Source organism: Corvus hawaiiensis, chromosome 17 (assembly GCF_020740725.1).
Source record: "Corvus hawaiiensis isolate bCorHaw1 chromosome 17, bCorHaw1.pri.cur, whole genome shotgun sequence".
Lineage (NCBI taxonomy): Eukaryota > Metazoa > Chordata > Aves > Passeriformes > Corvidae > Corvus > Corvus hawaiiensis.
The window spans coordinates 7,101,672-7,116,008 of record NC_063229.1 but is presented as its reverse complement, the minus strand read 5'-3'; the positions used below and the strand labels follow the sequence as shown (position 1 = coordinate 7,116,008).

General features: G+C 53.8%; 1 long non-coding RNA gene across 1 annotated transcript; it reads left to right on the top strand.

Moving 5' to 3' along the window:
* Positions 1-8,861: 8,861 nt before the first annotated feature.
* Positions 8,862-14,064, top strand: LOC125334897. Its single transcript, XR_007207276.1, has 3 exons — positions 8,862-9,074; positions 13,663-13,767; positions 13,887-14,064. It is a non-coding gene; the product is annotated as an uncharacterized LOC125334897 (long non-coding RNA).
* The last annotated feature ends 273 nt before the right edge of the window (positions 14,065-14,337 follow it).

Below are 14,337 nucleotides of genomic sequence, written 5' to 3'. Positions count from 1 at the left end.
TGGGAAGGCAAGTCCTGAAAGGCAGCTGTACTGCTGAGATGCTAGCTTGGCCTTCTGCATTCCCTTCTAGGCTTTTCAGAGGTGTTAAGAGGAAATTCCTCACTCCCTGGCAGCATCTTGCTGACCTTTCAGTGCAGACATACTGAGATTTAAGTGTTTGTCCACGTTATAAAATCATAATTGATTTGCTGCCCCCCGATCTGAATAAATAAGTGCACCCATCTCAGAGGGGTTTCAGGTGTGATCAGTGGGACTTGGGGGCCAGTTGTGCCAGCCTGGCTCCTTCCATATGCCCAGGGCAGGCTTGGAGCAAGGTTTTGGAAGAGGTCTCTGCAGTGACCTTCTGTGCTGGGTGTGGGGCTCATTCCCACAGGTACTGTGTCCCGTGGCTCTATTTCCTTATTTATGGTCTTTATGTTCCTGGTGTGAAGGAGTCAACATTGCCAAGGGTCTGGTGCTCCCACCCATGGTAACCATGTGCTGAAGGCACCACACAGGGGGTCAGATTCCTCCTGAGAGCACAAGACTAAGTCTTCTGTGGCCTTGCAGAATCTGCTTGGCAAGTCCAGCACATGCCTTAACACCTGGGCAAAGCTCCCTCACTCCAACACACATCCCCAGCCATCACGGTACCTGTCTGCTGTCTGTTTTGGAGCTTCCCTTTGGAAAGCAGCAGAAAATCTGCTGCTCTAACAGATCAGATTCAAAACCTTGAAAGCCAACTTCAGCTTTTAAAGGAGTTTGGTCCCTCTCCCTATTGATAACACAGATGAAAATTAGAGTTTCCAGCACTCGCCCACCTTCTTCTCAGGACTGTGACCTGGTGTTGGGAAGGTGGTTTCAGGGCTCTGCTGTTGGCAGGGAGTGAGGGCAGCCTCTCTTCCCAGAAGCAACTCTGAGCATCTGCTGCAACAGGGCTCCCTCAGCAATGATTCTGGCAGGAACCTGGACCAATAATCCCCGAATTCCAGGGAGGGATGGTGGTGGGTTGAACGCCTTGCAGCAGACACCAGGTTTTGGCTCCTGAGTGCTACACATGAGAGGAGAGAGCCCACTGGGGAAAGTGGAGTTATCCAAATTGGATGCAAGCTACATTTTATCTTATTGGAGTGGGTTTGGGGGTGATGTAATCACTCAGTGTGCTTGTACATTTGGGATCGGGACGAGATGCTGTTTATCATGAGCTGACAAGTCAAGGAAGGATGCGAGAAAATGATCTGGGACTTCCCATGCAGGACTGGCTGGAGCTGTGAACTGGGGCAGACGTGACTGGAAGCTGTAAGGATTAATGGCCCCTCTGCTGCTGTACGAGGTGCAAATGAATGAAATTCTGTTCCCCTTAGAAAGGAATGCCATTAATTCAAGGAGAGATTGTCCAGATTTTTGTCCAGTGTGATGAAAGCAGAATTTGGCCCTTGATCTTGCACAAAAAATGGCTGTCTAGCAAGCTTTAAGGTGCTTCTTTCAATTTCTCTTTTGATTTTATCACATTTTCTTATGTAGAAACCTTTTTTCCAGCAAATGCAGAAAGAAAGGGATAGAGAAAGATAGGCAGGCAGGCGAGGAGAGGCACTGGCAGACAGGAGCAAAGGGAAAATGACTGAGCAGAGGGAAACTACCTGGGACACAGGGAACTGTACCTGCTCCTTTGGGCAGCGGGAGGAGATGCTGGGGTGTGAGGGGTGAAAAGCCTGGTTGGTGGGAGGTCTCCAGCACCTTTGTCGCCTCTTTGGCTGGAATTCATAAGTAAATACGGAGGTGACTGAAACTGTTCCTGCTCATCAGCGGCCTCTCTTTGGCACTCACTGGAATTTGGGATGGGAGGGGGGCTGGGGGGGGGGGGGGTCCGTGTTTACTCACATTCCTCTTCATATGCTGGTTTCGGGATGCAGAACAGGGGATGGCAGCAGGGTGGTGTGTGTGGCCACGAGGGGTGACGGGCTCCCTTGGCTTCTGGTGGCTTCATGCCCCAGTAGCTGCTCTGGGAGGGGGAGGTGACAGGGGTTTGTAGTGCAGGGGATCAGGCAGGAGAGCTGGGAGTCGTGGGGCTGGCACTGGAAGCTGGATGGGGGTGGCAACCCCAGCAGATGAAGCTGTGCCATCTCCCAGCAAGGCACCAGGTCCCCAGGGAGTCCTTGTTGAAATCCTGTGGGTACAATAATGCAGCAGTTCCTCCACCCCATGCGTGCCTGGTTCCAAGCAGATCAGCATCCAGGAGGATGCCACATGACCACCCTGCCAGCCCAACCCCTCTCCTCTGGGCTGTGATTCCACCAAGTTTCCAGCCGTGGGGTACTCTGGGACCTGATCAAAACACACTTCAAGAGCTATTTTTCCTCAAGCTCTCTGTCCTGTGGCTTTGCAATCCATCAGAGCAGGAAGATTCACCTCATTCCCTCTTTGAATCCAGCAGTACCTTTTCCTAAGGAGCAGCTGAGACAGAGTGGGTTTGTTTTGTGTCACCCAGAACAGTGGTGGGCTGAGCTCTGCTGAACTTCTCTGCCTGCCATGGAGCATCACGTTTGCCACCCACATCCTACTTGGAGCTTCTCCCCGCTGGCAGGATGCAGTGGTATGATGAGCTGCAAGCAGAAGCAGCAGATGTTTGTTTAAAAAAATAAAAAAAGAGGCAATAATCCAGAATTTTGCTGATATAAACACAATACCAGCACTGAATACAACTGAAGGAAGACAAAAACATCCCAAAGACATAAAACATCAGGCTACTTGGAGAACCTCCAGGCTACATGCACTGAACTCTGTCAGCCTCGGAGAAATGAGTGCTTAACCCCTTTTCAATCTCTTTGGCAGTCCAGCCCTTGAAGATTTACAGTGGACTCTGTTTGAATGAGGGATCTTCCCTGACACATCGTGCTCCTTTAATTCTGGGTGAGAAAACAAACAGCTGCCCTGCAGACACCCGTCTGACCGTCCCGTTCCCCTCCCCGGGGGACACCCAGCCCTTCCTCGCTGGCATTCCCCACCACCTCTGCAGCCCCACCAACACCTCGGGGCCCCCGTGGCTCTGGGGGTGCCCGTCTGCCGAACACCCGGTGCTCAGGTACCCACCGCTCCCCATGGGCCGTGGGGATGCTCCTCTGGGAGGTGGGTGCCCTGCTTGCCATACTCCCCTGCCTGCACCCGGATGGGGCAGGCAACAGGACCGGGCGGTGCTGCAAATTCCTCTCTGCTGGTGCTGCTCATTCCCAAGCCCTAATTACAGCGTTGCTACAGGGACCAGCCTGGCGCGGCTGGATCTCAGGGTCAGGCCAGGCTCCGAGGGCCAGCCGTGCTCCAGAGACAGCGCTGATGTATTTTGACAGGACTTAAGGACACCTGCTACTTTCGGAGATTTTTCTCTTTTGCAAGTAAGCTTTCAAACGAGTGTGTGTGTGTTGACAGGGGCAGATATCACTGGAGGGTGGTGAGGAGGGAGCAGGAGGGAAACCTCTGGAGAAGGTGTCAGGAAGGATTTTTCTCGGCTGCTCAGCCTACAGGGAGTGATGGAAGTGAGGAACCGGCCTCCCTTGGACACAGATCATGTGGGCTCACTTTGGTTGTGGGGCCTGACCATGGTCTTTGTAATGTCTCTTTAAAGCCAATTAGTAGCATTAATTTATGGAGACCACACACATGCCCAACCCTTATATTTATGCTGGATGGTTTCCATCTTGGAAACTTTCTTGGACTTCTGTCCATCCCCAGGATGTTTCCAGGACTCCACCTTTCCCTTCCCAACCCTGTGGCCGCAAGGGAACCAAGAAGATTCATGGCCAAAGCATCAAGAGGGAAAGAGCTACCAACCTCTCCCATGATTTGGAAGTTCTCAGGCTGAGCAAAGCACGGGCTCCAGGCATGGGAGGGGGTTGTGCTAACTCGTGAAATAAAGAATGTGTTGTGCTCTGTGAGTACAGTGCAGAGAGGGACAAACTTCCTTCATGCCAGTGCCAGGTCTCAAGGTCTGCACCCCAATAGATTGGGTGGTCTTGAGAGATTTGCTCCAAACAAACATCAGAAAGCAAAACTGGCTCTGTGTTTGTATTTTCAGCTCTACTAGAGTCATGGAATGGCTTGGGTTGGAAGAGACATTTAAAGACCATCTAGACCAACCTCTCTGTTGTGGGCAGGGACACCTTCAACCAGATCAGGTTGCTTAGAACCCCATCCAACCTGATCTTGAGTGTTCCCAGGGATCAGGCATCCACCACCTTTCTGGACAGCCTGCACCAGTGCCTCACCACCCTCACTGGAAAAACATCTTCCTTGAAAATCACCCCTTGTTCTCTCCTCACCTTCTGTCCTGGTTTCTCTTGTCTCCCCATCTAAATGAGGAGAGCAGCAGGCAGGGAAGGCAGGTCTGAGCTTCACCTGCCTGTGCACGATCTGGGCATGGGAGATCATCTGCCTGCTTAGGCATGGGTGGCCCTTGTTGGGGAGTGACTGGGAGCCTGGTGAGGGCCAAAAAGTGTTTTTCAGCCTGGGAGCCCCAATCCCATCCCATTCCATCCCACACAGTTTTACAGTGCAGCTCTCTCTGTAAAGTGTCTGGTGGAGTGATGTGGAGCCATGTTGGCCAGATCTCCCTGTGAGTTTCCAGACACATTATAAATGTATGTACACATATATTTATATCTGTAGCTGCTGTTTTGCAGCCGGTGGGAAATGAAGGCTGTTCTCAGCCTTGTTCCCTTTCTGCACATTACCCGCTCTCCCCCTTGCTGACATCCACTGGACCCAGGCTTCTCCCAGAGGAGAAGCCAGGAATTTATTAGGCAATGAAGGTGCTTGACATCTCCTCAAACTGCTCCTTCTCCTCTCTAGGAGTTTTTTGCTAGGTTGGAGTGGTGGGATTGTGTGAGGAAGGCTGAAAGGAGCATGGCTGCACATCTCCCCTGGAGCCTGTCCGTCTGGCTGCTTTCATGTGCAAAAGGCAAAACAGAAACACAACTGACCTCTGAACTCTGGATGGGCCCTTTCACCACCTCAAAGCTGTTGCATTATCTCTCTTTTACCTCCTTCCTCTCTTTCCTCCCCAGCCTGGACACTAACGCCAAGTCTGGTTCTCAGCACATCTGCTCTTTCAAAGAGTTGGGAGGTCCCAAGACCACTCAGTCCCAGAGTCAGGATTCTGACATCTGGCTTGGCCTTGCTTATGAGTCACTTGGGGAGCTTGGGAAAGTCACGTAACTCTTCCTTGCTGGTGCAGCGGCTGCTGGGGTGGCGCAAGGCCCAGCCCGGTGGGCCCCAGTTGGCTTCTCTTCTCCAAGACTTCACCTCTGAGCACACGCCAAGAGCCTTGAGCTCCTCTGGAAGAAAGCGCCTTGCAAATGCCCCATGGTCTGATGTCCCATGATGGGAGTACAGGTGTCCTGTGCCAGCCTTTCTCTGCCAGCCCATTTGGAGAAGTGGAAGGTGCAGAGATGCTTCATATAGTCTTCCATCAGCTGTGAAGACTTTAACAGGCACTTTCATGTAATGCCATCCTGTGGGATTTACCTGCTGCTTCCCTCTGCCCTGTGGTCCATTCCATCCCACTATTCTAGAGAGATTTCAGCTATTTTATTGCATTTGCTTCTCCAGACCAAAGCCTGCTTGAAGCCTCCCTGGTGAAACACTGCCAGTCACAGCTTTACGCTGGGTGAACTGAGCAGAGCCTGGCCCCAAGCGTGTTAATTGTTGGCAGACTCATTACTGCCCTTTCCTGGTCTTTGTTGTTTCCCTGGAGGGGCTGGGAGCCACGGACCTCCGGCGCCGGGTCCCAACAGGAGCGTGCTGCAGGAATGGGAGCTGGCAGCTCCCAGCCAGGGGTTGTTGCAGGAGATTTTGTTCCACCACCTCTGCTGGGGCTCTGTTTTTCCATCCCCAACCAACGAAATAAACACTTTCACATGTCCCGAAGCCCTGCGGACACAGCTTGGGAATTTTGCTTTTCCCTGAGAAACGCCTGCCCCCACTGGTCTCCCCACCAGCCCAGCTTGCTCCATTGCCACTTCCAATCCCCTTAGCTGAGAGGAACCTCAGTGCTCCCCTGGCAGGGACCCCTGTGAAACCTTTCCCCAAGGACAAGATCTCCATGGAGGTACAAAACCTGGTGGTTCTGGGGCATGGTGCAGGACTGTCCCCACCATGCCTGGCTGGGAGTGGAGATGAGCCGGATGCTTGACTGGGGTGTTGGTCAGGAACAAGGAGACAAAGTGCAGCAGGAGGGGGGCATATTTCCAAAGACACCCCCCGGACTCCCCACTCCTCTTGCTGTGGGATCCCAACTGTCCACCACGGCTCCTTGGCTGAGCTTGAGCCTTTGTGCCCCTGAGATTCATCCAGAGCATTCCCCAAGACCCCCTCCTCCCTTTTCCTGTGAGCCCAGAGGCCCTACAGGGAAGGACTGGGGGGGGGGGGGGCAAGGGGGAGGGAGCATATTTAGGCCCCGTTGTTTCTGCTCACAGACGTGGCAGTCCCCAGCCACTGCAGCTCCAGTCCTGGCAAGCACAGCCCAGCCTGTTTTTACGTTTCCTGCCTCGGCTCCCAGGCAGCCCAGAACAGCCCAGCACCGAGGCACCGTGCTGGCCATGACCCCGCTGAGCTGGCTGAGATGGGGGATCTGATCCCTGGGGAACTGCAAGCCCCTCTGAGCACCTCTGGATGTGGGGAGTGCAAAGAAAGGGCAAGCCAGCCCCAGGAAGAGGAACACCTGATATAATCTCCTGCTGTCCCCTCTCCTGGCTTGGGTCAGGGTGTGCACCAGCCAGGGTGATGCATGTCCTGCATTAACCCCTTCCATGGGGACAGCTCAGGAGGAGGGCTGGGGCTTGTAGAGCCAGTCAGCCCTGATCCCATGGGAAAGGTTCTGGCCCCCTGCCTTCCCCATGAGTGCCTGAGGGAGGTGAGGATTCCTGGGGAAGGCTGTAGAGCCCACCAGGGATGAAAGAGCTGTGACCAAGGCTGCATGAGGAATCACATCCATGGCAACATTCCATGGATCCCCAGTGCAATTATCTGTCCTCTGAGGCAGGCCAAGGGTTTAGCTCTCCTGAGACATCCAAATTAGTGTCACTATCTGCAGTGGGTCACAAGTGGCCCTCTCTGCCCTTCATTGCTGTCGCCAGAGAGGTCAAGGTCTGATCCACCCCATAGAGAGAGGGTCAAATTCTACTCAAAGTTGGGTCTCTTGTGGCCTGGCTCTTTCTGGGTCCTTTGCTGCCTTCCGGGAAGAACAGCTGCCCTTGTGTTTTGGGGAGATTGCTGCAGAATCAGGAGCTCCCAAGAAATGGGACCTGGGTAGCACCTGGAGCAGGGAGAAGGCAGCATCCCAGCAAGAAAAATTCAGATCTGGGCAACTTTAGAGCTGGTGGCAAAGGGAGTCAGTAGTCTAATGTCCCTAGTCAGACTAGTCCTTTTTTGAGCGCTCAGCCTCGAGCCCAGTTTCTTGGAGAGCTGCAGGTTCCCCAGCATTCCCACCAGGCAGCCTGGAACCAGGCTGTGGCCCAGGTGGAAACCTGCTGGCTCCTCTCCTTCCCTCTGCATCCCTGCATCTGGCAAGTGCCACCAGCAGGATACAAAGAACAGACATTTCGTGGCAGAGACACTCATGTCCCCACTGTGTTTGCAGCCTGCCTGCTTTTGCTCCCCCAAATAGGCGAGTCCAAAGCTTCCCCTCTGCTTCCGCTGCGTTTCAGTTCTGCTTCTTTGATGCCATGAATAAAAGGCAGGACATAACAAACTATAACAACAATAAAAAACCCACGCACAAACACATAACAAATCAAAATGACCTGGTCTGTGAATGAAGGGGAAAAAAAGGTGGTTCCGTCCCTGGAAGTCTCAAGAGCTTCCAAAAATAGGCTGCGGCCCCAGCCAAGGCGAGCACAGCCAGGGTTTGCTCGGTCAGCGCCAGCACTGGGAGGGAGCTGCGGTTTCCCACTCGCTCCTGCCCTGCTCCAGTGCCTACGGGCAGCTGCACCACATCCCCTGGCAGGGGCAGAGCAGCCAAGGGCCCTGTGGGGCAGGGAAGGGCAGTGTGGCTCAGGTGGTGTGACATCCCTCTAAAACCTGGGGTAACAATTTATTTTGCTGTTTACAGCTGAGCAACCCATGGGCCATGAAACACCTCCCCCCGTGCACATGCACCGAAGGTGGGCGTGGCTGGTGCTGTAGCTGGAAGGGTAGAAGGGTCCCAGACTTCAGCACCCAGCTGTCTTCCAGCTCTCATGATGGCTGTTACAAAAGCCTAGAGGATTTTCCCTATTTTCCCAGGTGCTTGGTACATGCAATCGGAAATTTTCCACCTCCAAACACCCTGCCAGCAGCAGCCACTCTCCCCACTATGCTTTTCCCTGGGATTTGGGCTTCTCCCAAACCTTACTGCAGGAACACTCCTCATGCTGGCCACTGCCTCCCACATCTGGGAACCATGAGTGGAGCAATGGGGCCGGAGATGGAAATTTGGGCTTGGCCCCATTGGCTCACCTGCCTCAGCCCCACACCCGGCCCGGGGACTGCACCAAACCCCCAGCAGACCTTGGCACCCTTCCCCTTGTCGAAGGCAACTCCTGGCAGGATCTGCCAGGCAGGAGAAAGAGAGGTGGAGCTGAAGCTGCTGCTGGGCCGGCGCTGTGTGCGCACGGGCGGCGCAGCCTCCGCTCGGCTCCGGCCAGAGCCGCATTCCTCCCTTCACCCGGCGTGCCGCAGTTCAGCGTGTGCACGAGCGCACACGTCCTCCAAGAGCCCCAGCCGGTGGCCAAGAGACTCCAGATGCTGGAGGAGCTGTGCACAGCTGCTGGCCAGCAGCAGCAGAGGGGAAAATATAAATAAAGACTTTAAACCCTCTCCCTCCAGCACAGCAGCAGGACATTCTCGCGTCCCCTGCATCCCCCTCGGTCCATTCTGCCAGCTCCCAAAGCCGGGCCGTGCCTGCGAGGTCACCTCGGGCAGAGCCGCCTGCCTGGCTCGGCGAGGGGAACAGGCGGAGTCCGTGGCGTGTGTGGAAAATCTCCCTGCAGAATCTAACGGGAGCACCGCGAGCTGGCCTGTGCGGGGTCTGCCTGAGAAATGAGAGCATGGAGAAGGAATGTCAGGTATTTCCTTCTGCTCCCCAGTGCTAGAGCAGCCCCAGGTAACTGGCAAGGGCAAAGGAAGGGACCAGTGCTGTTTCCCTGAATCCCTTTGCTGCTGGTAACCTCCAGATCACAAGCAAAGCTACGGGGGTGGAAGGGAGACCGTGTCTTGCTGGCGAGATACGGATCTGATTCTATTTGCTCAAACGGGAAAGGAAACGGAGAAAAAACCTAAAAGAATTGCAGGAGGTTTTATTGGAAGATTAAATCGATCGAAGCCTTTCTGCAGTGTGGGAGCTGGGGAGGAGCTGCCTCAGAGAGGGCCTTGCTCTGTTTAAAATGAAAGCATTTCCTGGGCCATCAGCCCAGCGCGCCTGTGGGAGGGGGATGGGGAGGGTTTTGCGTTGGCGGCATCACCACCACGGAGTCCACAGACCCTCCTGCACCACCTCCTCCTCTCAGGGCCGAGCGTCCGCCGCGGGATGGGGAGGGTCGAAGGGGGGGATGCAGGACTGGAGACACACCGGCCCCCAAAGTTGAACTCAGGTCATGGTCTCACTGCCCCTCGGTTTTGTTCCTTCCTTCGCGTGGCTTGCGGTTGAAACTCGAAACCGGCTCATCTGGCCGGCGGGCGGGACTGGCAGCGCTGGATCTTGGCACTGGCCTCGCCTCGGCTCCGCACAGCCCCGGCCGTCCGCGCAGCATGGAAAAGCACAGTAAAGCTTTCGCTTCCTCGTTTGCACAGCACCGCTGTCATTCCCGGAGAGGCTGGGGCAGGATGGAGAGGGGCTGGCACGGCGTGGGCAGAGGGGTTCACCCCGGGAGCGGAGAGTTCGGCTCACGCAGGCACTGCCAGCGTGGAGCTCGGCTGAGGCAGCCCAAGAACCAGCACCATCCTTGTGCCTGTGTAGGGTTCCATGCTGTAGGACATGAGCAGGGTTCAAATGGCCCCAGCCCCCCCCAGCTTTCCTGGCCGGTGTTTCCAAGCATGAGGTGCGCGGACACGGCACTTCCCCGCAGCTGCACGGCAGATGAGCGCCTCTCTCGCTGCTCTGGCAATGCTCCGCTCTGCCTGCCGACTCTGCCCCGTCGCACGCGGTCTTCCCGAAAAAACTGGGCAGCTCTGTCCTTCCCTTTGCTCAACTCAGAGGCTGAAACATCATCACCTCTATGCTCGTATGCAAGGATGGGGGCAGGTCCGAGCTCGCCAGCTCCCAGAAGATTGTGGAATGGAAAGCAAATGGAATAGAGCAAAACAAGGTGACCCCGCACTTAAAATCTGTTATTTTGCTTTTACCTTGTTCTTCCTCCTTATGCTTGTTTCTGAGCATCAGTAGGGAGACTGGCCGTGCCAGCTATCCCACGTGTGAGGTTTGGCTTAAATCAATAGAAATCCCGCTGCTTTCAATGAAGAATATTAAGTTTTTCTTTAAAAATAGCAGCTGAAATTTTTGAGTTTGGAACAATCCCCAAATCCATCCTGGTGGCACTGCAGGCCAGGGCACCCTCACCTTTCCTAGTGCGGTCTCATTGGACGGGTTCTGTTCTGCCACCTCTTCCTGGGTCACTTGGAAAGGGGGACCCTGGAGAAGTGGCCTTGTCGGGGTCATCAGGGGCTGTGCCACTGCAGGTGCTCTGTGTATTGCAAACCCCCACAGGGACAGTGACAGAGTTCTTTGCCTTTACTGCTCTGCCCAGGACACCTTCAGCCCTCTCTAACCTTGTGCCTTATGTCTCAACAATTCCCCTATTTCACCCTTTTCCAGACTTACTCTTTCCTGGGTGTTGATCCTGCCCATTGCTGGATGCACCCATGCCCTCTGTGCTTTTATCAGGCTCCTCACCACAGGCAGGTGCTGGTGGGGCTGCTCCAGCCTTGAACCTGGGGTCCTGCTGCCTCCCCCTTCCTGGCCCCTCCTGCTTGGCTGATATCCAGTATTGCTGTCTCCACCCTGGCTCCTCAAAGGCCATTTTCCGATGCTTGTCTGTTCTAATTTGGGTCTTTGGCAGGACAAGTCTGTCTCCTCTCTGGGTGCAGGTCCAGTCTGTGCTTGTGGCCATGGCTTGGAGCTCTGTGTGGCCAGGCAGCCTAGCAGTGGCCCTGGCTGGGGATGCTCTTGGTCCTCGCCAGGGAGAGCATCAAGCCCTGTAGCAAGCACATCTTTTGCTCTCTCTTTTTTTTACGTGGCTGAAGGTTTGCAGGAGTTCTAGCCTCCTGAGAGCTCTGCCCCACTCCTGAGCCATGCTGGGACTGGGTGTCATAATGCTGACACCTCAGATGCTCCCACTGGATAGACAGAATGAGATAAAATTAATTACTAATCCTTAAAAATCAATTAAGCAATATAATTAATTCAATAGTAATTATTAATTATCAATTAATTGATCTCTTTAAAGAGGGGAAGGTAGAGGAAAACAAGGCAGAAACAGTAGTTCTGGCTGGGAGTTTCTTCTCTACCCTCCGGGTCCTGCCATCTCCCTCAAGAAACAAGCAGCTCACCTTCCCTTCTACAGAACCCAGCTCTCACCCAGCCTTGGGCTCTTGGAGGAGTTGTGTGGTGCTGGGGAGAAGAGATGGTGCCTTTAAAAAAAAAAAAAAACCAACAGAAATCAAGTACCTGCCAGGAAAAAAAAATCAAACATATTTTCCGTTGTGTCTTGGTTGTGGAAGGGGGATGTGACAGCCATGGAAAATGGACAGATTCTGTGAGCAATAAAAAATGGCTTTGCTTTTTCCCCCTCTTCTCCCCCTGTCGCTTTTCATGTGCTGCATTTCCTACAATCTGATTTTCTTCTCTCCAGCAAATACAGGTTTCAGGTTCCTGAGCATGGGGCTGCGGTTTGAGAGGAGCAATGGAAACTCCCTGCGGTGGGAAGGGGCCAAAGGCACAGGGGGTGCAGGAGGGGAAGGAAAATGGGGCTGTTCTCACTGGGGTGTGGAGGCTCACAGGGACATGGAGCTGAAACCCTGTGCTCTGCTCCACACTGGGCACGTTTTTCATTCAGTGCCTTCTGTCTGAGGCTGAAGGTGATGATGCATCAGGAGCTGGGGTGCGCTCCCATGATGGAAGAGGAGACCCGGGAGGGTCCCATCACCCCAAGACCACCCCAGGCCCACGGGTGACCCACAGGAGAGTCAGAGCTGGGTTTGCTGGTGACCCCTGCCCAATGTCACCTCCATCCCTTGCCTGTGCAAGTCCCATGGGGCACTCCCCTGCCTGGCTGCTGGCCAGCGTGCTCGCCTTTCCCAGACCGCTGGGGGAGAAGTGAAAGTGCTTCTCCTCATTCCCGAGTGAGATCTTTGTTTACAGGGACTTCAAATATTTATCCAAAGTGCAGGGCTCTGGTAGGGATGTCGGGTCCCCCTGCTCTGGGCTCTGCAGCTCATCCTTCCTCACCTTTGGGCCATCTCCTTCTCTTTATTTATTTCCTTGAGGATCTTCCCTGCACTAAATCACTGCTGGCTACATCGGTCTGGGGGTGATGGGATTCAGCTGCCCACTGGGATTTTGGCTGTGACCTGCAGGAGCACCTCTCCTTCTCCTTACAGGGGGTGGATTCATCCTACAAACAGGGAAAATAATTGGGCTCTCTAGAGGCTGTTCCCCTGGATCAGGGAGCTTTGAGGCAATTGGGACATTTGAGAGGCATCCTCTTTCTTCCCCCTCACCCATGCAGGTACCTCCACTGGGCAGGCACCCCCAGTGTGGCTCAGCTGGGTGAAGCCTGCTCATCACTGTCCGTGGTCTCAACAGATGAAACATGCTCTGAGAAAGAAAAGTGAGTTTCTGGATTAGATTCTGGCGTGAATAAACACTTGTGCTAGAATTTGCCAGTCTTTCAGGAACTGCAAGTATTTTCACAGTGTCAAATGTTCAGGCAGATACTGTATAAATAATGACCTCGATTATGTCAGTTATTACAATGAGCAGAGCTCTGGGCTTTGATTCATAACAGTATCTGCAAATCAGTGTCTTGACTTTTTGCTCTTCTTGGGAGATTGCTCATGCTCCAGCACTCTGAGGCCAAACGTCTGTGGTTTTGGACAGGGTTGTGGCAGCCTGCCAGCGCCTTCCCTGCACTGGGGCCAAGTGCTGCGTCCCCATGACATGGCAGAGCTGTTTTGGAAGAAATGTGGGGTATGTGACTTCCTGGGGAGTCTGGCCATGCACCATGGATCAGGGACCCCTGTCCATGGCACCTCCTGCAGCAGTCCCAGATGGAAAGCCCAGGCTGATCCGTAGCAGAGGAGGTGGGAACATCTCAGAGGGAGCTGGGTCCCATTGCAGTAGGTCCAGGAGTGTTTCCCTGAGGGGGTGCCAAGCAGAGTGGGGAAATGTGGCAGTGGTTGTACCTTTGAGAAGACAATGCTGTCCCTGGCCTGGGGGTCGTGGGGGCTCCTCCTGCCCCTCCCATGCCTTGGTGCCTCTTGGGGGATGGACCTGAGATGGGAGGGTGGAGGTACCTGGGGAAGTTGGAGACACTCCCAAGTGGGATGAGCAATTAATGATCCCTGATTATCCTCGGAGCACATCTGGGATCAGCCTCTCCTCTTTACCCCAAGCTTGACATTTTCAGAAATCTTCCTTTTTCTCTCACCCTGTGCTAGGACCTGCTCCCAGAGAAATGAGCGAACCATCTGCCAAAAGCACAGAAAAGCACCAGACCATCAACTTTGCTGCTTCTCCAGTGGGAGAAATGACATCCGCAGGCGGTGGGTGAGGAGAGCACTGGTGGGAAATGGCCAGGCAAAAGCAAGCTGAAGCTAATCTGAGTCTGTTTTTTCTCCAGATTGCTCTGTTTATTCACAATCTTTCTTTGATAAAATTGCAGAAAATCAGAGGCAACACACACTGCCTTCCAAATGTAAAGGGAGGGATGGAAAAAGAGCCAGGAAGAGAAGGTAACTCCAGCACAGAGAGCGATGCAGAGGGGCCATCTGAGAGGCATGAACAGAGTAATGCACTCAGTCTTTCAGCAGCCTTCAATTGCTGCTCCTTCCATGCAGGAATTTCCCATTAATAGCCAATGTCTGAATCTGCAAATTAAATAAAATAATAATAATAATAATAATAATAATAATAATAATAATAAAGATGGAAAATAAAGACCTTTTGTTTTCCAGACTTGAAGCAGCTGCACAGCATCTCCCAAGACGATGGCTGCAAAGATGAAACCAAAATCAGGTACCAGTTTCCCATCAGCCTGGAGAAGTGTTCTGGAACCAGGGCCTTGCTTCGTCTCCCTCTGTCCCTGCTTCCTCCTGCCCTCAGCTTGTCAGAAG